Genomic DNA, 27,782 nt, shown 5'->3' with positions numbered 1-27,782 from the left:
CTTGCAAAGGGACATTTTCTTTGTCATTCACTTGAGTATGCTCAGTGATCATTTCTTCCAAAAGGTAGTCTCTGAAGAACTTCCCGTGTTTACTCCGACTTTCTCCCTGTGCCTTTGTGATTGAAATTACTTTATTACAGATCACTTTTTTTCCTCTTTGGAATGGAGATTGATTTCAACTCTTGGTCCTTTGAAAGTGTACTTAGATTTGAAAGGGAAAAAAAGATGTAATCAGATTTTCCTAATTTGTTTGAGTAGAGAGAGTAGAAGGAAATGTTTACTTGATTTTTGCATGGTAAGTGCTACTTTTTTATGAACTATTTTAATTCTATAAACATCTACTCAGGTTTTGTACAGTGGAATTATAGCCATTCTTTGTAAATCCATTTAAAATCAATCATTTGGATAAATATGTTTTATTATAGTACAGATTACCATTTTCCTTCCAAAGACTTATCGATTTCCTCCTCTTAAAAAAGAAAAAAAAAAAGAAAGGTCCAATGAATTTTTCAAGCACTTGGCTATAGTAACATGACACTGGCTTAATTACATGCAGTAAAGCTCTATTGGCCACAACCCGTTGCTGGCTTTTGTAAGCTCTGCATGTATTCTTCTTGAAAGCAAATGCAAAAAAGCCATTTTTATCACTATCTGATTATGTTGTCATCATATGCAGTTAAATTTACTACAATAATCCATACCAAAATAATAGAAAGTTTCACAATGAATTTATACAAAACATGAAACCTGTGAGACATTTGAGCAAGAGATCAAACTAATGCTTCTATGTATTTAGAAATACAAATACTAGAATATTTCAATATGTATTTTCAGTATTAATGTATATATATTGATAAGTATTACAGAAGTATGGGAATTACAAACCTTTTATTATTAGATGTTTTCTAAGTTTTCTTAAAGGCTGTTAGTTCCTTGAGGTTCCATGTCTTAATGTGATGCTTAACCTTTACTCAAAATCTATTACTGTATTTCCAACTTTAGAAAGACTTTTCTTCTTTTACTGATCTGTAGTATATACAAAACACACACATAATGTACATAGGTGCAAAATATATAATACATAGAATGTATACACTGAATATATATGTGAGTAGATGTAAATACATAGGTATGTAGAAGTACACATATACACACCCACACACATATATAAATGCACATATATATTGAGTGGTGTGCTGGGTCCAGTCAGTCTCTAGTTGGTAATTTTAAGCTGGCACTGGTAGGAGTATTTTACATCACAGACATTGGCAAACACTAAAAATCAGGGTTTTGAGGAGATTTTAATTTTTTCTTTTTTTTTCTCAGAAAGCAGGTAAACATTAAATTGTGTATGCCACTGCACAAATTGAATTGTGTGTGTTTGAATTCATTTGAAATGAATATGTATATTTCTGATCATGCAAATTAATTGTTGCATGAAATGATTGGGAAATTCACTTCTCTACTGATCTCAAACATTTAGCAAGTAGTGGCTTCAGGACCTGGGCTCAAATCTTGTCTAGTGAGTAGTGGGTAGCACAATTTCTATGTTGAGCTGCTTCCTATTGTATAGTAATGTGAGACATCCCCGACCCACCTGTCAGGGGATATTGGTCTTTTATTAGGTGTTCTCTCAGAGGAGTTAATTATGTTTTGGCAGATTTCAAATACCAAAGAAATTATTCAAAGCATTAATTATTTTTTTCTGATTAGGATATTTGGCTCCTCACAGGTTATTCTTGGCACACAGTGTAATCTTGCTTTCATGCTTTTGGGTTTGTTTTTTTTTCCAGGACAAATTACTGAATGCACAAAGCAGTTTTAACCATGGAAAAGATCTTTACAGATCTTTAAAGAAAATGTACAGAACTTTACAGATCTATAAAGAAAATGTACAGAACTTCCACATTTATCTTTTCTACCTATTTTTCATTCCTCAATTTCATAAGAATTGTTCAGTTTGAAATTATTGATCACAAAATTTAGTCAGAGGGATAAAAACATCAACTTTTCTGCTCCCAAGAAGCTCATCATCTACTTCAGATGTAGATATCAGATAGAATCAAATAGAATGTGGTATTGGATAGAATTGATAGTTTTTTGATGTTTCTTGATGTAGGAATAGAGGATTCTCAAATTATCACTATTGGCTCTATCAGGTAAAAACAAATCCTGATGTAGGTAAAGGAGAGAATTTATTCAAAAAGACTATTATAATAAGGGAAAGGAAATATTGCAATGAAGAGAAAGCTGCAGCTTACCTGAAGATCTACAGGAGTATCAAAAGTGAGGCAGAAAAAAGTTTTTATTTTATGAGGAGATTTTTTTTTTTTATGAGGAGATTTGTTTTCTAAACAAATCTAGAAAGAACTGGATATGGGGGAGTGAGAGTAGCATAATTGGATAGTTGATATGAGAATAGCTTTCCTTGTTATTAGCAGATTTTCAGAAGGGTATTTTTGAGTAAATGTTGTTCAAGTTCTACTGCAAGAATTTTGTCCAGAAAAGTTGGTGGAATCAAAAAGTTTAGTTAATCATTTATTGGACACAGGATGACTATTTGGAGAGTCTGTGTCTGGCCTTGTCACAGATAAACAAGAGGGTCATTTATGAATGTCTTATCTAAGTGATATGAGGAGGGTAATTTTTTGTAGTAAAATCTTTTGTATGGAAAATATATTGGGGAGGGGTAGATTTGGTGACCATACCTGTTTTACAGGAGCACAGGGCTCAGGTAAAGTTCAATATTGTCAGCTTTATTTTTGCAAATTTTAGCCATGCCACAATTTTTGTTGTTGACTTACAGAGTTTGATACTTAAAACTTCATAGAAAGTGTCTCATGTCTCATATTTATTACATATCAACCAGGTAGTTGGTGGATTGTTCATAAAAATGATGGGAGATGAGCAGATTCTCAAAGGTAAGGCTGAGATTTCATGTACTGCTGGGGGGAGCCAAAACATCTTTTGAATTTATTTCTACGGCTTTATTTGCATATCTTGTTGAAAGTTAGCAACTTTTATTTTTCTTGTTTTAATGATTCTGGTTATCTGCCGCTTAAGAGCAAACCACCTCAATGCTTAGTGACTTAAAACAACAGCCATTAATTAGTTGCTCACAAATCTGCAATTTGAACACAGTAAAGGAAAAGGTCTGTCTGTTCCACATAGCATCAGCTGAGGCAACTTAGCTGAAGATTGGAAAATCCACTTCCAAGATGATTTGCTCACCAGGCTGGTAAATTGGTGTTGGCTATTAGCTGGGATCTCAGATGTGGCTGAAGGTGTGGGGCTTTGTTCCAATACCAGTAGCTTAGAGTTCTTTAGAGTATGGTGGCTGTATTCCGAGGGTCATTATTCTGAGAGAGAGAGAGAGAAAAAGAGAGAGAGAGAGAGAGAGATGGGAACTCTATTGATTTTAATGACCTAGCCTTGGAAGTTATATAATTTGCTTCTGCAAGACTCTTAATGGGGTATCAGAAAGGTTGGCCCAGGCTCAAGAGGAACATATGATCCACCTATTGATTATGAGATGACAAGTTTCTAAAAGATCATATGAAACTGTAAATATTTTTATGACCAGTTTGAAAAATTAAACATAAATAATTGTGTTCCAAAAATTTTGCTAGGAGAAAATATGGTTAAGAAATTAGAAATCCCATAATAAAAATAAACTTAGATATGAAAGGCACAAGATAGGTGTGGGAGTATTTTCTAGCACATAATTTATTTTACTTCTGGAGAATAATATTCATAAATTCTCTGTGTTTAATTATTCAATCTATACATTCCATATCATTTTGAGTTATTAGAGTTACGTACAAGTCATAGTTTATTGTCCCAAAATACACAAAGTTGATAAAAAGATATAAAGCTACAGGAATACATATATCCCTGAATATCATGGCTAGGAGATGGTTACTGAAATAATTTCAATAATTTGAAGTCAATAATATGCATAAAGAAAGTTATCATTGAATACCTTTATTACAGTTTCTATCTTAAAATTCCATCCATCAGGGGTAAAACAAATTTTCTTTATCATCATCTTTAGGGAGCAAGAGCAAAATGTTTCCCATCCTTGAGTTGGAGCTTTTACTTACTTTCTACTTATCTCATCATCTTCCCTACAATTTTATCAGCTGAAAAATGAATCCCTCCCAGAAATAAAACACAGCTGTTGCAATTACATTCAGAAAGTCCAAAATAGATGCTACCACATTTATTTACTGGAAGGCTCAGTAATGTTTCCAAGAAAGCTGAGTAGGAGAAGAGAAAAGGGAACTCGTGTTAAAGTGATGAAAAGTCTGAATTACAGAATATATTGTACAGAAATTATTGACATATATGTTAATTGCACAAAATGGTAATAAAGTGTTTCTGGCTTTATATTATGTTAAAGGTAAGAATAATAAGTTCATGAAATTTACTGAGATAATTATTAAACTAAAAATTCATTACTTTAATTTATTACTGAGCACCTATCATGTGCAAGTAAGAAATTGCTGAGTTTAGTTGACTTTGCTGAGTAAAAAGTTAGAAGATATTTTTAGACAACTACGGATATACTTACAAGGTAACAGATACCATTTGAAGGCAGATGAGCACTTTCAAACCTACAAGAGAAGATATTTTTCTAGGACACTTTTAGAAAAGAAAAAAAATGCAGCTTTTCTGTTTATCAATTTAGTATAAATTGATATCAAAACTTGCTAAAAATAGAGATAAAAAAAGATACTAAGGACCAATAAAATGGAAGATATAAATGATATTTTCCTCTCCTTTTCTCATTCTTTCTGGACTATTTAATATTTGTTTGTCTTTTTCAACAACACAATAGTTTTATAATCATAAAGACAAATGTAGGGGAACTCCCTGGCAGTCCAGTGGTTAGGGCTCCAAGCTTTCACTGTTGAGGGCATGAGTTCAATCCCTGGTCAGGGAACTAAGATCCTGCAAGCCACATGGTGCAGCCAATAAATAAATAATTAATAACAAACTAACAAAATAAATAAATAACATAAAATAAAAATAAACTGGGGGGGTGGACCTTCAAGATGGTGGAGGAGTAAGACATGGAGATCACCTTCCTCCCCACAAATACATCAGAAATACATCTACATGTGGAACAACTCCTACAGAACACCTACTGAATGCTGGCAGAAAACCTCAGACTTCCCAAAAGGCAAGAAAATCCCCATGTACCTGGGTAGGGCAAAAGAAAAAACAGAGACAAAAATTAAGGATGGGACCAGCATCTCGGGGAGGGAGCTGTGAAGGAGGAAAATTTTCCACACATTAGGAACACCATTCACCAGCAGAGATGGGGGGTGGGCGGGGCGGAAGCATCGGAGCCACAGAGGAGAGTGCAGCAATGGAGAAGAGTGCAGAGGGCAAAGCAGAGAGATTCCGCACAGAGGATCAGTGCCAACCAGCACTCACCAGTCTGAGAGGCTTGTCTGCTCACCTGCTGGGGCAGGTGGGGGCAGGGAGCTGACGCTTGGGCTTCGGAGGTCAGATCCCAGGGAGAGGACTGGGGTTGGCTGTGTGAACACAGCCTGAGGGGGGCTAGTGCACCACAGCTAGCTGGGAGGGAGTCTGGGAAAAAGTCTGGACCTGCTTAAGAGGCAAGAGACCATTGTTTCGGAATGTGCGAGGAGAGGGGATCCCTTTCCTGTGTGCCCATAGAAAGCAGAGCACAGCCTAAGTGAGCTCCAGAAACGGGCATGAGCTGCACCTATCAATTCAGACCACAGAGACAGGCATGAAACGCTAACACTGCTACTGCTGCTGCCACCAAGAATCCTGTGTGCAAGCACAGGTTACTATCCACACCCCTCCCGCCCGTTGCCAGGAGCCTGTGCAGCCCGCCACTGCCAGGGTCCTATGATCCAGGGACAAGTTCCCTGGGAGGACACATGGCGTACCTCAGGCTGTTGCAACAACACACCAGCCTCTGCTGCCACAGGCTCACCCTGCATACCAATTATGACTACCATACCCCTCCCTCTCCCCAGCCTGAGCAAGAGCACCCTAATCAGCCACTGCTTTAACCCACTCCTATCAGCGTGGGTAACAGATGCCTGAGGATGACCTACACACAGAGGTGGGACCAAAACCAAAGCTGAATGCAGGAGCTGTGTGAACAAAGAAGAGAAAGGGAAATTTCTCCATGCAGCCTCAGGAGCAGTGGATTAAATGCCCACAATCAACTCTATGTACGCTGCATCTGTGGAATACCTGAAAAGACAACATATGTTCCCCAAATTGAGGTGGTGGATTTTGGGAGCAGCTGTAGACTTGGGGTTTGCTGTCTGCAACTGATTTGTCTCTGATTTTTATGTTTATCTTAGTTTCGTTTTTAGCACTTGTTATCAATGGTGGATTTGTTTATTGGTTTGGCTTCTCTCTTCTTTCTTTATTATTTTTTTAATTTTAATAATTAAATTTTTTTTTAATTTTATTTCTCTTTTTCTCCCTATTCTTCTGAGCTGTGTGGCTGACAGGGTTTTGGAGCTCCATTCTGGTGTCAGACCTGAGCCTCTGAGGTGGTAGAACCAAGTTCAGGACCACCAGAGACCTCCCAGCCCCACGTAATATCAATCAAAGAGAGCTCTCCCAGAGATCTCAGTCTCAATGCAAAGACCCAGCTCCACTCGACGGCCAGCAAGCTCCAGTGCTGGACACTCCTAGCCAAACATTAGCAAGACAGGAAACAACCCCACCCATTAGCAGAGAGGCTGCCTAAAATCAAACTAAGTTCACAGACACCCCAAAACACACCACAGGACACTGCCCTGCCCACCAGAAAGACAAGATCCAGCCCCACCCACCAGAAAACAGGCTCTATTTCTTTGTATCAGGAAGCCTCCTCAAGCCACTGAACCAACCTCAACCACTGGGGGCAGACACCACCAACAACAGGAACTATGAACCTGCAGCCTGTGAAAAGGAGACCTCAAACACAGTAAGTTAAACAATATGAGAAGATAGAGAAATATGCAGCAGATGAAGGAGCAAAGTAAAAACCCACCAGATCAAACAAATGAAGAGGAAATAGGCCATCTACCTGAAAAAGAATTCAGAGTAATGATAATAAAAATGATCCAAAATCATGGAAATAGAATGGAAAAAATACTAGAAACATTTAACAAGGACCTAGAAGAACTAAAGAGCAAACAAACAAAAAAATGAAATTAAAAATTCTCTAGAAGGAATCAATAGCAGAATAACTGAGGCAGAGGACCAGATACGTGACCTGGAAGATAAAATAGTGGAAATAACTACCACAGAGCAGAATAAAGAAAAAAGAATGAAAAGAATTGAGGACACTCTCAGAGACCACTGGGACAACATTAAATACACCAACATTCGAATTATAGGGGTCCGAGAAGAAGAAGAGAAAAAAAAAAAGAACTGAGAAAATATTTGAAGCGATTACAGTTGAAAACTTCCCTAATATGGGAAAGGAAATAGTCAATCAAGTCCGGGAAGCACAGAGAGTCCCATACAGGATAAATCCAAGGAGAAACACACCAAGACACATATTAATCAAACTATCAAAAATTAAATAAAAAGAAAAATATTAAAAGCAGCAAGGGAAATGCAACAAATCATATACAAGGGAATCCCCCTAAGGTTAAGAGCTGATCTTTCAGCAGAAACTCTGCAAGCCAGAAGGGAGTGGCAGGACATATTTAAAGTGATGAAAGGGGAAAACCCACAATGAAGATTACTCTATGAAGCAAGGATCTCATTGAGATTCGACAGAGAAATTAAAACCATTACGGACAAGCAAAAGTTAGAGAATTCAGCACCACCAAACCAGCTTTACAACAAATGCTAAAGGAACTTCTCTAGGCAGGAAACTCAAGAGAAGGAAAAGACTTACAAAAACTCAAAACAATTAAGAAAATGGTAATAGGAACATACATATTGATAATTACCTTAAATGTAAATGGATTAAATGCTCCAACCAAAAGACACAGACTGGCTGAATGGATACTAAAACAAGATCCATATATATGCTGTCTACAAGAGACCCATTTCAGACCTAGGGACGCATACAGACTGAAAGTGAGGGGATGGAAAAAGATATTCCATGCAAATGGAAATCAAAAGAAAGCTGGAGTAACAATTCTCATATCAGACAAAAGAGACTTTAAAATAAGACTATTACAAGAGACAAAAAAGGACACTACATAATGATCAAGGGATCAATCCAAGAAGAAGTTATAACAATTGTAAATATTTATGCACCCAACATAGGAGAACCTCAATACATAAGGCAAATGCTAAGAGCCATAAAAGGAGAAACTAACAGTAACACAATAATAGTAGGAGACTTTAACACCCCACTTTCACCAATGGACAGATCATCCAAAGTGAAAATCAATAAGGAAACACAAGCTTTAAATGACACATTAGATAAGATGGTCTTGACTGATATTTATAGGACATTCCATCCCAAAACAAGGGAATACACTTTCTTCTCAAGTGATCATGGAACATTCTCCAGGATAGATCATATCTTGGGTCACAAATTTAAGAAAATTGAAATCATATCAAGTATCTTTTCTGACCACAACACTATGAGACTAGATATCAATTAAGGGAAAAAAAACTAAAAATATATATAAAAACATGGAGGCTAAACAATATGCTACTAAATGACAAACAGATCACTGAAGAAATCAAAAAATACCTAGAAACAAATGACAATAGAGACACAATGACCCAAAACCTATGGGATGCAGCAAAAGCAGTTCTAAGAGGGAAGTTTATAGAAACACAATCCTACCTCAAGAAACAAGAGGGCTTCCCTGGTGGCTCAGTGGTTGAGAGTCCACCTGCCGATGCAGGGGACACGGGTTCGTGACCCGGTCTGGGAAGATCCCACATGCCGGGAAGCGCCTGGGCCCGTGAGCCATGGCCGCTGAGCCTGCGCGTCCGGAGCCTGTGCTCCGCAATGGGAAAGCCCACAACAGTGAGAGGGAGGCCTACATACCAAAAAAAAAAAAAAAGAAACAAGAAATATCTCAAATAAACAACCTAACCTTACACCTAAAGCAATTAGAGGTAGAAGAACAAAAAACCCCGACAGTTAGGGGAAAGAAAGACATCATAAAGATCAGAGCAGAAATAAATGAAATAGAAACAAAGAAAACAATAGACAAAATAAACAAAAGATAAGTAAAACTAAAAGCTGGTTCTTTGAGAAGATAAACAAAATTGATAAACATTTAGCCAGACCCATCAAGAAAAAAAGGGAGAAGACTCAAATCAACAGAATTAGAAATGAAAAAGGAGAAGTAACAACTGACACCACAGAAATATAAAGGATCATGAGAGATTACTACAAGCAACTATATGCCAATAAAATGGACAACTTGGAAGAAATGGACAAATTCTTACAAAGGTACAACCCTCCAAGACTGAACCAGGAAGAAATGGAAAATATAAACAGACCAGTCACAAGCAATGAAACTGAAACTGTGATTAATAACCTTCAAACAAACAAGAGCCCAGGACCAGATGGCTTTGCAGGTGAAATCTATCAAATATTTAGAGAAAAGCTAACACCTATCCTTCTCAAACTCTTGCAAAATATAGCAGAGGGAAGAACACCCCCAAACTCATTCTACAAGGCCTTAATCACCCTGATACCAACACCGGACAAAGATGTCACAAAAAAGGAAAACTACAGGCCAATATCACTAATGAATATAGATGCAAAAATCCTCAACAAAGCACTAGCAAACAGAACCCAACAGCAGATTAAAAGGATCATACACTACAATTAAGTGGGCTTTATCCTAGGGATGCAAGGATTCTTCAATATATGCAAATCGATCAATGTGATACACCATTAACAAACTGAAGGATAAAACCATATGATCATCTCAATAGATGCAGGAAAAGCTTCTGACAAAATTCAACACCTATTTATGATAAAAACTCTCCAGAAAGTAGGCATAGAGGGAACCTAGCTCAACATACTAAAGGCCATATATGAGAAACCCACAGCCAACATCGTTCTCAATGGTGAAAAACAGAAACCGTTTCCTCTAAGACCAGGAACAAAACAAGGTTGCCCACTCTCGCCACTTTTATTCAACATAGCTATGGAAGTTTTAGCCACGGCAGTCAGAGAAGAAAAAGAAATAAAAGGAATCCAAATCGGAAAAGAAGAAGTAAAACTGTCACTGTTTGCAAATGACATGATACTATACATAGAGAATCCTAAAGATGTTACCAGAAAACTACTAGAGCTAATCAATGAATCTGGTAAAGTATCAGGATACAAAATTAATGCACAGAAATCTCTTGCATTCCTATACAATAATCACAAAAAATCTGATAGAGAAATTAAGGAAACATTCCCAATTTACCACTGCAACAAAAGGAAGAAAATGCCTAGGAATAAACCTACCTAAGGAGACAAAAGACCTATATGCAGAAAACTATAAGACGCTGATGAAAGAATCAAAGATGATACAAACAGATGGAAAGATACACCATGTTCTTGGATTGGAAGAATCAACATTGTGAAAATGACTATACTACCCAAAGCAATCTACAGATTCAGTGCAATCCCTATCAAACTACCACTGCCATTTTTCACGGAACTAGAAGCAAAAAACCTAAAATCTGTATGGAGACACAAAAGACCCCAAGTAGCCAAAGCAATCTTGAGAAAGAAGAATGGAGCTGGAGGAATCAGACTCCCTGACTTCAGACTATACTACAAAGCTACAGTAATCAAGACAGTATGGTACTGGCACAAAAATAGAAATATAGATCAATGGAACAGGATAGAAAGCCCAGAGACAAACACATGCTCATATGGTCACCTTATCTTTCATAAAGGAGGCAAGAATATAGAATGGAGAAAAGACAGCCTCTTTAATAAGTGGTGCTGAGAAAACTGGACAGCTACATGTAAAAGAATGAAATTAGAAGCCTTCCTAACACCGTACACAAAAATAAACTCAAAGTGGATTAAAAACCTAAATGTAAGGCCAGACATTATAAAACTCTTAGAGGAAAACATAGGCAGAGCACTCTATGACATAAATCACAGGAAGATCCTTTTTGACACACCTCCTAGAGAAATGGAAATAAAAACAAAGTAAACAAATGGGACCTAATGAAACTTCAAAGTTTTTGCACAGCAAAGGAAATCATAAACAAGATGGAAGACAACCCTCAGAATGGGAGAAAAATATTTGCAAATGAAGCAACTGACAAAGGATTAATCTCCAAAATATACAAGCAGCTCATGCAGCTGAATATCAAAAAAATAATCAACCCAATCCAAAAATGGGCAGAAGACTTAAATAGACGTTTTCCAAAGAAGATATACAGATTGCCAACAAACACATGAAAGGAAGCTCAACCTCACTAATCATTAGAGAAATGCAAATCAAAACTACAATGAGGTATCACCTCACACCAGTCAGAATGGTCATCATCAAAAAATCTACAAACAATAAATGCTGGAGAGGGTGTGGAGAAAAGGGAACCCTCTTGCACTGTTGGTGTGAATGTAAATTGATACAGCCACTATGGAGACCAGTATGGATGTTCCTTAAAAAACTAAAAATAGACCTACCATATGACGCAGTAATCCCACTGTTGGGCATATACCCTGAGAAAACCATAATTCAAAAAGAGTCATACACCACAATGTTCTCTGCAGGACTATTTACAATAGCCAGGACATGGAAGCAACCTACGTGTCCATCGACAGATGAATGGATAAAGATGTAGCACATATATACGATGGAATATTACTCAGCAATATAAAAAAACGAAATTTAGTTGTTTGTAGTGAGGTGATGGACCTAGAGTCTGTCATACAGAGTGAAGTAAGTCAGAAAGAGAAAAACAAGTATCATATGCTAACACATATATACGAAATCTAAAAAAAAAAAAGAAAATGGTTTTGATGATGAACCTAGGGGCAGGAGAGGCATAAAGATGCAGATGTAGAGAATGGACTTGAGGACAAGGGGAGGGGGAAGGGTAAGCCGAGACAAAGTGAGAGAGTAGCATGGACATATATATACTACCAAATGTAAAATAGATAGCTAGTGGGAAGCAGCCGCATAGCACAGGGAGATCAGCTCGGTGCTTTGTGACCACCTAGAGGGGAGGGATCGGGATGGGGAGACGGAGATGCAAGAGGGAGGAGATATGGGGATATATGTATACATATAGCTGATTCATTTTGTTATACAGCAGAAACTAACACAACATTGTAAAGCAATTATACTCCAATAAAGATGTTAAAAAAAAAAAGTATAATTGCATCAGTTATCTCTTTCTACCTTCGTAAGAGCTCGTGGGATAGGAGTTTTTCTCCCAGTTTCATAAATGAAGAAACAGAAACTTAGAGAAGTTAAATGACTGGTTCAAAAGCTCAGTTAATAAAAATGGGGCTGGGATGTCTGCGTTCAAATGCTCTGCACTCTCTACTACATTCATTTGTGGAACAGGCCATAGGAAGAGCCAAAGAGAATGAAACTGGCAATAGATGTGAAGGTCCCATCCAAGCTACAACCTACCCACCTGATCTCACAGAAGCCCCTCATTTCTATAGTGGGGACTGATAGAAGTCTCCCTAAATATCTTCTCTTCTTCTTGGGCATATGGGTAGACCACATTTACTGTGGACATTTCCATTGCAGTGAAGTCTAGCCATGTGACTAATTTCTGGGTAGTGAAATGTAAATGAAAGTGATACTGTCACTTCAGGCCTAAGTGTTAAGGCAGTGAGCTTTCTCTCTCTCCTCTTTTTCCTCTTTGCACGAGTTAAAGCCTGAGGGGAAGTTAATCTGTGCAGATAACAACAATGCCCTAGGTGAAGGTGGATCAAGGCATTGGTAGGAACATGGGTTCCTGAATAACTGTGAGGAGTAGAGCTGACAGCCAACCTAGACTGCTTAATTTAGAACCAATCTGTGAATGAGAAATAAACTTCATTTTTCTTTAATAAATAAATAAATAAATAGATAGATAGATAGATAGATAAAATAAATTATTATTGGCCATAAAGACAAATGTAAAGTTACTTGCAACTTAAAAATGAACAAATAAATCAGAACTAGCATGGGAAAATTTGGAGTGCTTTGAAACTAACAATGAAAGGAATAGTGACTATTAAAGCAGTTGGAAATTTTATAATATAGCATGGAGAAAATTAAAATATATCATTTTGTATATTTATTTTATTAATATCCAGCTACAATGCTTTAATTGTTATCTTTTCAGCATTTAAACTTAATAATTATATTTTCCTAAGTTTTAGTAAAAATTTTCTCAAATTTGCAATTTAAAAAATGTAGTTTTATAGTTCTTAATTTAACTTGCAATAAAATGATAAAGTGTTTTTCCTAAGGCTAGGAAATAAACAAAAAGCATAAATTTACCTCAAAAGACCTTTGACTGAAAATTTTAAGTGCTATATAACAAAAACTTTTATGGGGCTAAAAATAATTGATATAAAATAGAAAACTAGAATTAGTTAATTGGAATTTATTTTGCTGTGAATGACTAATGAACAAATATAATAAAATTAACTTAAATGTAAACTAAAGGCTTATACTATTTAAAAATATGTCTCTTATATTAAAAGTTAGAAATAAGGAATAAATAAATTAATACAAACACACTGAATTCATTGTTCTTACATAAACAGTATGTAGGGGAAAGTACATTAAATGCAAGTAGGATTTTTTTTTTTTTTTTTTTTTTTTGCGGTACGCGGGCCTCTCACTGCTGTGGCCTCTCCCGCTGCGGAGCGCAGGCCCTGGACACGCAGGCTCAGCAGTCATGGCTCATAGGCCCAGCCGCTCCGTGGCATGTGGGATCCCCCTGGGCCAGGGCTCGAACCCGTGTCTCCTGCATCGGCAGGCGGACTCTCAACCACTGCGCCACCAGGGAAGCCCACAAGTAGGATTTTTAAAGATCATATATGTATCAGTGTGTACTAACTGAATTTCATCCCTAGGGTTTAGAGAATTTTGATATATTTTCCAATACATGTACTGATGATACCTTGAATCGTCTGATGATAGGATCATAAAACGATCTCTTCAAGTAATCATTTACACTGAAGAAAATTCACATTGACGAAAAACCACTTTTCCTTCAGTGAATATGTTCACTTATATTGATGCCATAAAATAGATAAAAACAACATAGGTTAACTCTTTACTCTGGTAGGGGAGCAGGAAAATAAACCCATTAAAATATACACTATTTCTGGCCATGATGGAATAGTTAATATTAGACATACCCCACATAAACACTTGTAACACTGGGAAAAATATAAAAAGCAACTACTTTCAGGCATTGGACAATGGACTGTGAAGAATGAACAGAGGAAATATTCTGAATTGATCAGAATAAATATTTGAAGAGATAATGGCCATTTAGCTTGTTTTTCTAAATTAATAAAAGATGTAGACCCACAGATCCAAGAGGCTTATTAAAGTCCAAGAATGATAAATATGGCAATCGCACCTGGGCACATAGTTAAACTGCAAAAAAAAACTAAAAAATAAAAACAAGGAAAAAATCTTCTAAGAAATCTCTTCCAAAACAATTCATATTATATTCAAGGGAAAAATATTACAAACACTAACTCTGATCTCATCAAATGCAGTGAAGGACGGAAGACAAGAAATGGTATCTTTAAAGTGCTAAAAGAGAAAAAAAAAGTGAACTTAGAAATCCTTATTCAGTCAAAATTTCTTTCAAACTTTTAGTAGAAATAAATATATAATTTTTGACAAAAGTTGAGGCACTAATTATTTTTCTTTATTATAGAAAAAATGTGTGTTTAAGGTTAAAGGAAAATAATCAAGGTAGAAGTTGAGATCTCAAGAAAAAAAAATAAAGAGAACTCCAAATAGCAAGTATGTGACTGAATATAAAATATTGTTATAATTTTTAAATAGTATTAAATATTTTAAAAATAATAGTAATGCACTCTAGCCTATATAATATACTTAGAAGTAAAATATATGAAAACAATAGCACAGAATGGTGGGGGTGAGGGATGCTATTAGAAAAAATCAAAGGCAGTCCTGATTTTGCAAGCTGAGACTGCAAGGTGACCTTAAATCCAAATATATAAGAAATGAAAAAGATCCCTATTATTTATTTAGTACATTGTGATTTAAAACAATAGTCATTGTTTTGTTAAAGTAGTATGAATATAGTTTGAACAATTGTTCAAATTCTTGCCTTCTTGTCATATGACTTAGGAAATTGTATGAACATCTTTCTGTCTTTTTGAATTCCATAATACTTTCTAAGTATGTGTAGGTTTTCTATACTTTCCCCTTGCACAGTAAATGTCATGAAATATCTCCAAAAGTTCTTTAAAGTTTTGTCACTTACCCTAGGACATCTTTATCCTTTTTGTCACAACATTTATTTAACTTCCCTCATTTATGTGAATAATTCACCACTGAGTTTCTCTGGCTGCACATTGAACATCTCTCAAATTGTGTCAGTGTCAACATTCCCATGTTCAGCTATTTCTTCTATCGATATAACTTCATTCTGTTTTATTCAAATTTAATTCCAACATTGTGACTTTTGAATTTTTGCTGCACCTTCAAATTTATTACTCAGTTCCCTCTTTTTGGTCATCCATTTTGTAAAATGACACATGGTTTTATCACTGGAAGACAAAGAAGCAACCCAATCTCATGCTTTCCTGACTGTGCATGAACCAAAAAACAGCTGTGCAGTGGGTACTGATCATGAAGCACATTTATTATTTACATAGTCTTTGAGGACTGAGGAGTTAGCTAAGTTTACTGTTTGCTCACAGTTAATATGCTGCAGTATCTAAAATTTAAACTGTAAGTTGGGGCCTAGTGCTATTTAAATCATGGTAACAGAAATTCTTACATAGCAGAGATGTACAAAGCAAGGATTGCCTGTATGCTCTTATTTCTTGTATTGTTATAAATCTTATAAGATTCTTATACTGTATACAGAATGATCTAATATTAACTTATGATAGGTTGTGATAAGAATCTGTATTGCAATCCTTTCAGCACCACTAAAAATGTAATACAAAAATGTATGGCTAAAAATCTCATGTAAGAGTTAAAATGGACTACTAAAAATGTAGTAAATAAAAACTTGATTAATCCATGCAAAGATAGGAAAAGATAAAATTGCAGAGGGTATATAGAGAAAATTAATTGCAAAATGGCAGACAATGCCAATCATGCCATAATTAAATTAAATTCAAATACACTAAACATTACCTTTAAAAGACAGAGATTTCCAAAATGAATATAAATAAAAATATCAAACTTTATGATTTTAACAAGAGACAAAATTTAATTTTACCGGCACAGAAAAATTGAAAGTTAAAGGATGAAAAATGGTGTGCAAAAAATAATGATTATGGCATAACTTACATTAATACCTAATAAGGCAGATATTACCAAAGATAGAGATGTTTTATAATGACAAAAGGATAAATTCATCAGGAAGACATAATAGTCCTAAATGTGTATACATCCCATAGCATAGCTTTAAAATACATGTAACAAAAATTAAATATTGATGATTTTAACACAATTTCTCAGTAAATTACAATATAAGTAGACAAAATTATTAAGTACATAGAAGATTAAATCTATCTAATTTTACCTAATTGGTATTTATGGAGAATCATATTCAACAAGTACAGGATATACATTTTAAATGCACAGGAAACATTCATTGAAATAAACTACAATGTGGACCATAAAATGAGTTTAAATAAGTTTCAAATAATTAAAATCTATATTACAGTGATTGTAATCTGAACCCAATGGCCATAAAACTATAAAAGATAACCGTAAATTTCCCAAATATTCAACATTAAACAACTGTATTCTAAATACCTATGGGTCAAAAAATAAAAATCGGAAAGTGTTTTAATGCCAAAATGTTAGTGAAAACAAAACAAACAAAATTTGTGGATGCAATTAAAATGGTGCTTAGAGGGTATTTTTATACCTCAAAGTGTATAGATTAGGAGAAAAAAGGAGACAGTTTTAAAATCAATTATCTACATCTCTGCCACAAGAAGCTGGAAAAAGGAAAGCAAACGGAAAGAAATAAAGTAGAAAGATTAAGATGAGAATAAATAGGAAAATTTCAGAGCATTATAAGCCATAGAATTATAGAAGATACTATTGTGAGTTGGCAGGGTGGAGTTTGTCAGGGGAGGTTTCTCTGAGGAGATGACATTTGATTTAACAACTGGGTGAAAAAGAAGGCAGCAAGAAAAAATATGGAGACAGATCTAATTGGTAACTAGAACAATAGATGCAGAACTCTGAGGGAACAAAAAACCCAATTTCTGAAGCAAGAAGAGCCACTCAATGTGAATAAGCCACACTTATTCTTGAGATTCTGTGCTCTACAGACATGTTCCAGACATCTGCTGTCACTATAGCATGGCCCCAGAATGGGTGCATGGGACATACTTCAACCTGACCTGAAGTCTGGAACCAAACTCAATTGACCCATATTTTGAAAGAAGTTTGCACCAGTCATGGGTACATGTATAAGTAAATAGTTTTGTTTTGATAAGCCACTGACATTTGAGGTGACTTTTTATGCAGTATTATTGTAACAATAATTCTCTAATATAAATGACAACTATGAATGGTAATGATCTGTAATGAAGAGTAGGAATTTAATTATAATTATATAGTATAAGGTGACAGTGAAATATATCCCAGTATAGAAAATTCTTAGACTTTGATAAACATGAGAATATCCTTGAAAATGTATTAAAATCTACATTTAATGGCTTATCCCCCAGAAAAAATAATTAATTTCATCTGGCTTGGGGATTATTAATCTATTTTTAAAAAATATTACCCACATTGATCCTGACGCAATTGTTTACCTAAACACATTTGTACTAAGAAAGCAAAATATCAAAATTCATTTTAAAAGCATACCATTTATCTTCCTAGTCTTGAAATGTTTTATTTCTTGGTCAAAAATATATTAGAAGGGAACGTACACTTGGTTCTCTGTTTATTTTTGTTTGGGTAAGCATTTGGTTTCACAAAAGTTAACTCACTATATTTTGATTAATTTGGAATATCTAAGGACAATATTAAAATATCTAATTTTTTTAGAATATTGCTTGGCCTTAGTCATGTCTGATCCTGCTTGTCTGATAAAGTTTTCATGACTGGAATCTAGATTTCAGTTGGCATCCTAATAGATGTTCTTCTTTTTTGTCCTTTTGATATTGGGTTAAATTGTCTGGTCAATGTTATTTATCCCATGGCATGAAGGTGTTATGATTTATTCTTATGGTATCTATATCCTTAGTTAGGGAAGCAGATTTTGCCCAAAATGTGTTCTTGAAAGTTTAGGGAATACTATGTAGAAATGCAGAAATCTGCTGCTTCTATTTTCTTTTCTTATAAGAAGCCTCTAATTTTGTGTGATAACATTTTAGAAACTTTTTCTTTCTTCCATTTTCTAGCAGCAGAAGGTTTGTTTGCTAAATTTTTTAAATAAAATTCCTTGACTTTCAAATTTGAATTTTGGAAAATTAGTCACTGCTAGCAAGATTTTGTGTTCTGTTTTACTGCGTTTCTTTCTCTTTCTATTCTTTATACCATACCACAATATGGGAGGCATATATGCTGAGCTACATACTTAACAACGTCCACAACTGTATCATACCTTGGTTTCATTGTCTTTCACCATTGACAACATTTAATAATTCTGAATAACAATAAGGTAATAGAATACCAATATTGTACATAGATAATGGAAAGCCTAAGATAGGGATAACAGTTTGCTTTACAATCACTGTGCTTCTCTTTGCTATTTGACAGTTCATGACTAAAGCATTAATCACACCCTCTTTCTGTCCTCCTCAGCCGTGGTTGAGGATAATAAATAGTCATCAAGTGAGGGTCGGTCATTTGAATCTGCAATGTGAAATATAAAGGCCAAAATATTCTGGGTAATAAAATGTGATTATTAAATTCTTATGAAAACGATAGCACTCTGATGGAAGGGTATTATATTAGTTTAGGGTACAGACCATTGTCATAGATACAAGGAGATACGCGGATATATGCACCTGGGGAAATTAGTATTCATTTTAATAGACTATTCTTCTAAACTCAATTTCCTGCAATAAAGTCCACCTAGATCCTTATACTAAGATACAGTTCTGCTCATCATGGTCTCCTTGAAAAGTCTGATTGAATATACTTTCAGTCCTTTTTCTTTGGAGTCTGACTTCAAGAATGTAATGCAATTTCCCACAAATACATCTATTTATTACTGTAATAGGTTCTACCTTCCCAAACATCTTGTCAGTACTAAAATTAAGGATGTGCTCATCATTGAAGGTAGAAGGAAACCCTCTCTGTTAAATATCTCTAAGGCAGGCAGGAGGAAGGAAGGAAGGGAGGGAAGGAGGGAGGGAGGGAGGGAGGGAGGGAAGGAGGGAAGGAGGGAGGGAGGGAAGGAGGGAGGAGAGAAAGAAAGAAACAAACAAAGAAAAAGAAAGAAAGATAAAGAAGGAAAAGAAAGGAAGAAGGAAGGAAAGAGAGAGAGAGAGGGAGGGAGGGAAGGAGGAAGAAAGGTTTTCTTTCCATTATTTAGCAAGTTTTATTAGTGTAACTAGCAAAATGGACCAATTTAAATAGCTTAAATCACTACATATTAGTTTAAAATAAAGTGGGTTGGTCATTTATACCTATTATATAAGCATTTAACACTTACTAAGGACTTTTTATGTGCTGGGAGCTATTGTATGGCAGTAGTTCATGGTATTTGAACTCCTGATATTTAGCTGTGCACATAAACAACCAGACAAGGATCACATTGTCCAGCTTTCTTACAGACAAGTGTACTTTGTGACCAAATTTGGGCCAGTGGGATATGGTTGAGCAGAACTCACATGGAACTTTTTAAGAACCTTCCTTAAAAGACAGCAGTTGTGAACCCTTCGTCCCCTTCTCTCATGTGTTATTCCTTCCTGTGACCTGGAATGTAGATACAAAGGAAGGAGAAGGGGTAAACGTGTTGGATCATGATTTGTTCATGATCCATGGGGAAAGCCTGGGTGTCCAAGTACTTTACAAAGCAGAACTGCCACATCAGCATTGGACTGCTTGATTTCAAATGATCCCAAACTTCTACATGAAAGATAAATGAGCTTGATTGTGTGTTTGCTTATTTTAATTCAGTGTTATTCTAGATCTCTATCATGCTCTGCTGAACACAATTCTAGCTTATATTATACATATAGTATCTCATTAATGCTCAAATATAGCTATTCAGTAAGAACCATTAGTATACCTATTCTATATGTGAAGAGACTGAAGTATAGGGGATTGATGAACTTTCCCAAAGTCTTACAGTTACTGAATAGAACAACCAGGTCTTTATGTCCACGTGGTTTTATTCAGAGACCATGCTTTTAACAGGTAGAAAATTTGTCTTCCTGCTTGCACCACATACCCATCTGCACTGGGAAGCTATAGACTCATACTTTGTTAGTCTTGCACATCACTATTTCAATGTTCAGAAATGTCAACACCTAAGACAGAAAGGGAAGATATTTCAACTATGATGTAGCTGAGAAATTTCCCTTCAGCTACTCCAGCTTTTTACTGGAACTTTTAACTTTTTTTTATATCTATTGATATACCAATAGATTCATGGCTGTCAACTTCAGCTTTAAAGAAATGGCATTATTTTAGATTCCTGTCTTTCCCCTTGAGCTTGAACATGACATTTAGTACCTGACCATCTGCTAATAATCAATAACCTTTTTCCAAATTCTGAAGAACAACAAGCAATCCAAATAAGGTGCTTGAGATCCTGAAATACAAATACTGTTTTTAAAACAATAATAATTTTATCTTTTAGTTTTTTTTTACAACTATAATGTGTGGCCATTTAAAATATTTCATATAGATGAGCAATATTAACTAAGAAATTGTATCTTTTATTAATGGGCTTAGACTGCATTTCCCCACTATACCCTAATTACTGCTTGTCCCTAGATTTGCACGTGCTCACTTTAGTGTCTTCAAGAGTTAAAAGAATTTATTTTACTACTGTGTCTGAATCTCACATGGGGAGTATCGAAAAGGAAAACTGACCTGGAAGAAGTATAACTATACTGAAGGAAAAATCTAGAGTGCCAGAATTCTTCTCCAACAATGATTATACTAGACTTTTCACCAATTACTATCGCTATCCAGAAGCCCATAATTCAGACCAAATGCTTTAGACCCTGAATGCTTTAGACACACATCTCTCCCATGACTATAATAAGCATGTTTCCCTTGGATATTAAGAAGGGCATACACCTGAGGGCAAGGAAAACAAGTTAAAAAATTAGTGTGACCAGGAAAAGATCTCTTGGAATGAGGTTGTAGTAGTCCCCCCTTACCTGTGATGATTATGTTCCAAGACCCCCAGTGGATGCCTAAAACTGCAGGTGGTACCAAACCCTATATACTATGTTTTTTCCTATACATACATACCTATGACAAAGTTTAATTTATAAATTAGGCACGGTAAGAGATTAACAACAATAACTAATAATAAAATATATCAATTATAATACTATACTAATAAAAGTTATATGAATGTGTTTTCTCTCTCTCAAAATATCTTATTGTACAAATTTAATGCCTTTTCCATTTTAACTAAGCACTTATCATGCACTGTGGTTGTAACTTTTGCACTTTGAGATACAACAACAAAACTAGCACAAATTAATTTTTCCTTTTTCACAATTTCCCAGATAGAAGATTTGTTCTTACCATACCTCTTAGCAACCTCAGCATACAATTTTTTTCTTTTCTTATTAAGTTGAGAACTTTCACCTTTTCACTTAAAGGAAGCTTTTTATGGCTTCTCTTTGGCATATTCCAATTGCCAGAACCACTACTTTTGTGCTTTGGGGCCATTATTAAGTAAAATAAGGGTGACTGGAACACAAGCACTGTAGTACCTCCACGGTCAATCTGATAACCAAGATGCTACTAAGTGACGGACAGGCAGGACATGATGGACAAAGGGCTGATTCATATCCCGGATGGGACGGGGTGCGACAGCGAGAGATTTTGTCACGCTACTCAGAGCGGTGTGCAATTTAAAACTTATGAATTGTTTATTTCTGGAATTTTCCATGTAATATTTTCTTGGGCTGGAGTTGACCTCAGTAACTGAAACCTCAGAAAGTAAAATCACATATAAAGGGAGACTATTGTAATTAATTAGTAACCTTCCATGTAGGAAGGAAATAGGAGGAAGTAAAAGCTCCAATTATATATAATGAAAATGTTCAACTTCTACCTTATAAATTTGTGTTGAAATTTCCCAATTCCTTTACCTGTGTGTGTGATAGTATAGACACAGGATTAATTAAAAGTCAATGTAAAAAGAGAATAGTATTTTACCACCCCTAAAATTCTTGATTCGATTAAGAAATTGCATCATTTAATTGAATAGGCTGCAATGCAGAGAAACAGTAAGAAATCATGTGTTCCAAGAATGATAGTCATCCTTTTAGCTCCCTCACTCACAGAACAGAACCCAACAGACACTCTAAACATCATGAAACAATGAGCAGAATTGGTAATATCTGTCTTCATATAACATTATTGGTATAAACTGGTTCTTCACTCTTTTCTGTATTGCTCCTTTCTGCACTGGGGAAATTGTTGCCAACTCATCCAGTCATGTTCCATTGTGGACGCTAGGGGTACGTTTGGATTTCAATACTGTATTTAGGTCTAGATAGCCTGAAGTCGGTGACATTCAAAATCTCACATCAAATCTGAATAAATTCTAACAGAAACTTTCATTCGTTCCCAATATTCTCAAGCATCTCTTTTATTTGTTCTGAACTTAGTGAGGTGCTTATATCCCAAGCTTCTGGCTACCAGGTTCCGAGGGCAGAGAGTCTAGGCATACTGACAGTAGTGATTTGGAATTTCTCTGCTATTACCTAGCTCACTGACTTTTGGAAGTCCGGTTTTGGCAAGTTTCCTCATCTATAAAACAGAGATGATAATAATGTATTGTTTATCTCACTGATTTCTTGTAAGTATTAAATGCATTAATATGTGGAAAGCTCTAATAAGAGTGCCTGGCACACAATATTTACTCAATAAATGTTAACGATTATTATCATCCACTGAAAGGGATCCCAGAAGTAATGTTGGACATTCTTTCAAATGAATGGAAACCCATAGGGCAAATGAAAACAGTTAACCCTTTTCCACATAAACCATAGATAGACTTTTCATAATATTCAGCCTTTATTTAACTCAATGCTGAAAAAAATTTTTTTTTAAAGGAGCTGATGAACTATTTTAAAAACAGCATGATGAACTGAGGGCATATAGTACATATTTATTTTAATTCAACTATTTAGAATGCGATAGTTCAAACTCATCCCTATTTTCCCAGAGTTAATTCATACTTCTTTGATTAAGGGAAACTAAAAGTTTTATAATTTATTAGTAACTCTTCAATAAGCTGTCCCAATATTTTAATTTGAGAAAATGCAATTATTCCAGAACTTTCCAGGAACATATAGGGACCATCTAGTTATATGCTACATTGTTAAAAAAGAATTATATCCACATATTATGTATGGAGAGGAAAATACAACACTTGGCCTTGAATTTCCTGCCTCATTTCTTCTTCTAAAACTTTGCTATTAAAGAATCTCCGAAATCAAAATTCTTACATGTTAATTTGGAAGATAGCATGGTGAACTATTTTTTCTTACGGAAGAAATCAGAGGAAATATATTGACTTCTATTCCATTTATATTTTATCTTTTTGTAATTAATGACACAAGAAGCTCTGTATTTGAGGTTTGTAGTACTTGCCTGAGGCAAACATTAGTGTTTTGAAAAGATGGTTATCTTTTTCAACCAATCCTGACATTCTCGGTGCATAGCTAGGGTGTGGATATTCCATCATTGCTATCTAGTTAGTGATCAAGTATCAATATATTGCCTCTTAGCTCCAAGTCTGTACTTCATTGCCTGACCTGTAATTATTGAGCTGAATCTGATAAACGTTTTTGTCAGACAGCATGATTTTAAACTTTGTCAATAGAGGGCGCTAGAGGGACACCATGGATGAAAGGGTCTAGTCTTCATGGTTCCAGTATCTTTCTCTTGGCATGCTTCTGCAGTGCAAAGCAGTCAACAGTATGTGCTGGCCAGCAGTGTAAAGCTGACCAAAATATGTGGCACCTTCCTGTAGGCAGCTTCTCCCAGTACTCTAGTGGGAAACTTCTAAGCTATTTCCACTGTGAAGCATGTAAAGAAGTTTCTCCATACCCTTGGGAGCCATGGTTAAACCTTTTGCAGTGAGGTCTGCATCTCAGTTTTGGGCAAGTAGGGGTGTCCTCCACATCTGTTCCTTCTTTACATGCTCTGCCTCAGCTGTAAAGGATGTGGCAACAGGTCACTCCATATGCTATTCCTGAATTCTTTAGAGTTCTGTTTTCTCCAGAGTAACCAAACCCCAAGGAGAGTTTATAATCTTGTTCAAATTATTATGTGCTTTCTGTCTCTTGATTGGATGCTGACTGATACAGAAGAGGTATGAGGAAGTGGGGTGACCCCAGGAGATAGACCTGAAAAGATGGAATTTAGGAACTGGTTTAGTCATGCCCTTGGGCTTGAGCATATTGGAGAGACTATTGCCAAAAGGAAACAAGGTACTAGTAATCTGTGGCATGTAGCGGCATAACAATTGGTCAAGATATCACCTGTGGTTGATTGTGCTAAAGTGTCAACTGAATGAAGTCCCTTGGGAGCCCAATGGCTGCTACACTTCAGTGTATGGCGATAAAAGTGACTACAAAGACTGTGCTGGAATTTCTTGAGTCATAGGAGAGTTTACAGGAAGAAATGACAAGCTCAGGAACTTTAACTCCAACTAAAGTCATACCCTAAGAACCAGATAGCTTCCATGACAGCTCTAAAATACATCTCATTTCTTAGAGCCACAAAATCAAAATTCCAAAATCAAATGCAAAATTTAGTTGAAAGGGTTGCTGGAATTCCAAACTCTACATTATCACCATCCCTGAGTGTAAAGTTATAAATAATGACTATGTTAGATGTAGAAATAAGGAGTGCTCTGTCTACTTTATCTTTTCCCTGTTATTTCTATATATTTATAAATATTATTCAATTTCCTTTTATTTCTCTTCCTTTCCTATTCTTTTACAGGGAATGTTGATGACAATTAAAATGATAATTTACTCCATAGATTACACAATGTCAGGAAGAGACTGCCATTGAATAGTATCACTCAGAAATGGATGCCGTACTTGAAAAGAGTTTTGTTCCTTGCGTTTAAAAGAGGATGAGCATGTTGTTTCTATTGGGATAGCTGTGTTGTGTTAGAAAGGGGAATTTTTGTTTTTTTGTATTGCTGTTTTGCAGCATAAGTATGAAAAGAAAAGTGTGTGCGTGATGATATATTTGGGTTGGCTAACTCAACGTGTATTTCAAACTGCTTATTGTGTGCTTTCCTATACTGCAAAGGCTAAAAAGCTAAAACAAGACAAAACAAAACAAAAATAGTTTTCTAGATTCCCTTGAAGTATCTAGATGAGATTTGGTCTGCTGAATCAATGTCACTTCTGAGAAACATTAGCTCCTTCAGAGGAAAGCAGAAATGGCAGGTTCTGGATCTGGCTCATGTTGCCAGAGCTTTCTGATTGGGCAGGCAATGACCTGATTGTGGCAGAAGCAGTGGATCCCTTACGGACCCAGTTGTATATTGTGGGCTTTGGAAGTCATTACTAAAACTCAGCCTAAGTTCTGTTCCTTAGGCATCCCAAATATTTTGGAAGCTATCAGTATCCTTTAATAAATCCTCATATGCTTAACCATTCTGGGATGGGGTCAGAATCTGTTTTCTGTAAATGACTGGAGAGCAAAGATGTGACTTGTGAATGTATACCTAAATTTATAATCTGTCTTCCGTCACGTTCTAGGGCACCCTTAGCATATTCTAGGGAGTCTATTGATGCTTTCTCTGCTTGTCTGCGTGAGTTTTCCCTCCGCATCAACCCTCTTCTAATGCCTAATCCTCCTCATGCCTAATTTAATTCCTCATTTATATAGATTGCCTGGGGGTTAGGTCTGTAAGGCTTGTCAAATACTTTGGTCATTATGAACTCTGTGCCATATTACTTTGGAAGACCTGATTCTTAAGAACCATTACTTCCATCATCAAACCCTTGTATTTTCAAATCGGAATGTAGGCTTTTGTAACTATTGTTTATGATGTGGTGTTCAAGATACTGTTTGAAGTCAACAATATACACTAAAACACAGAGATCATAAGTGTTCAGTTTGATGAATTTTTGACAATTGTGAACACCCATGTAAGCACCATGTAAAAGATACAGATATTTTCATCACTCCAGAAATTTTCCTCACGTCTTTTTCATTTACCTCCAAACCCCCACCATCACCATGGCCACTGTTTTGATTTCCATTGTCATAATTTAGTTTTGCTTTTTCTTGCCCTTATAATAAATGCTATCATACAATATGATGTATTCTTTTCTCTTTGGCTTCTTCCTTTCAACATGTTTTTGAACATCCATGTGGTAGCAGGTGTCATTTTGTTTTCTTTTTATTGCTGAGTAGTATTCCATGGTATGAATATATGAAAATTTGTTCATTTCATTCTGCTGTTGGATATTTGGGTGTTTACAGTTTGGGGTTGTGTGAATAAAGATGGTATAACCAGTTTTGTGGATATTTTTCTAGGGTCAATTAAACAAGTCCTTCTGAAATAAGCTTTTATATAAGGCAAGGCAATGTCTGCTAAAGTCTGGTCAGGGTAACTGGAAGGGGAGAGATGGACTGAAGTACCAAAAGCTGGGAGAGCAAGAGAGCAAAGGGAACTCAATGACAGCTCTACAAGCTGGCCTCAAGGCTGCAAATCACAAAGGGATGTCCAGAATCTCTCATGATACAATAGTTCATTGTAAATAACTGATCCTTTGATTAGTATAACTACTACCATATGGTAGGTGTTCAATAAAATGATTTTGAACATCAAGTTAATGCATCAGATCAATCTCATATTGTTATAAATTTCAGGTTTGAAAATTCCATCATCTTACCTTTAAATTTTTTCTGAAAATTATTTTCTTTTTTTTTTGAATTTTTCTATTTTATTTTATTTTTTTATACAGCAGGTTCTTATTAGTTATCTATTTTATACATAATAGTATATATATGTCAATCCCAATCTCCCAATTCATCCCACCCCCACAACCCCACCACTTTCCCCCCTTGGTGTCCATACGTTTGCTCTCTACACCTGTGTCTCTATTTCTGCCCTGCAAACCAGTTCATCTGTACCATTTCCCTAAGTTCCATATATATGCGTTAATATTTGATACTTGTTTTTCTCTTTCTGACTTACTTCACTCTGTATGACAGTCTCTAGGTCCATGCATGTCTCTACAAATGACCCAATTATGTTCCTTTTTATGGCTGAGCAATATTCCATTGTATATATGTACCACATCTTCTATATCCATTCGTCTGTTGAGGGGCATTTAGGTTGCTTCCATGACCTGGCTATTGTAAATAGTGCTGCAATGAACATTGGGGTGCATGAGTCTTTTTGAATTGTGGTTTTCTCTGGGTATATGCCCAGTAGTGGGATTGCTGGATCATATGGTAATTCTATTT

General features: G+C 35.7%; 1 long non-coding RNA gene across 1 annotated transcript in view; it reads right to left on the bottom strand.

Annotated features, from left to right (window-relative positions):
- Window positions 1–2,757: 2,757 nt before the first annotated feature.
- Window positions 2,758–27,782, bottom strand: part of LOC114903065 — a 49,539-nt gene continuing 24,514 nt past the window's right edge. Inside the window, exon 5 of the long non-coding RNA XR_003795631.1 lies at window positions 2,758–3,359. This is a non-coding gene — a long non-coding RNA (uncharacterized LOC114903065). The remainder of the gene's footprint in view (window positions 3,360–27,782) is intronic.

This window comes from Monodon monoceros, unplaced genomic scaffold, assembly GCF_005190385.1.
Source record: "Monodon monoceros isolate NGI ecotype Baffin Bay Population unplaced genomic scaffold, NGI_Narwhal_1 Super_Scaffold_20, whole genome shotgun sequence".
Classification (NCBI taxonomy): domain Eukaryota; kingdom Metazoa; phylum Chordata; class Mammalia; order Artiodactyla; family Monodontidae; genus Monodon; species Monodon monoceros.
Note: the sequence above shows the minus strand (reverse complement) of the source record. Positions and strands in the feature narration are given on the sequence as shown.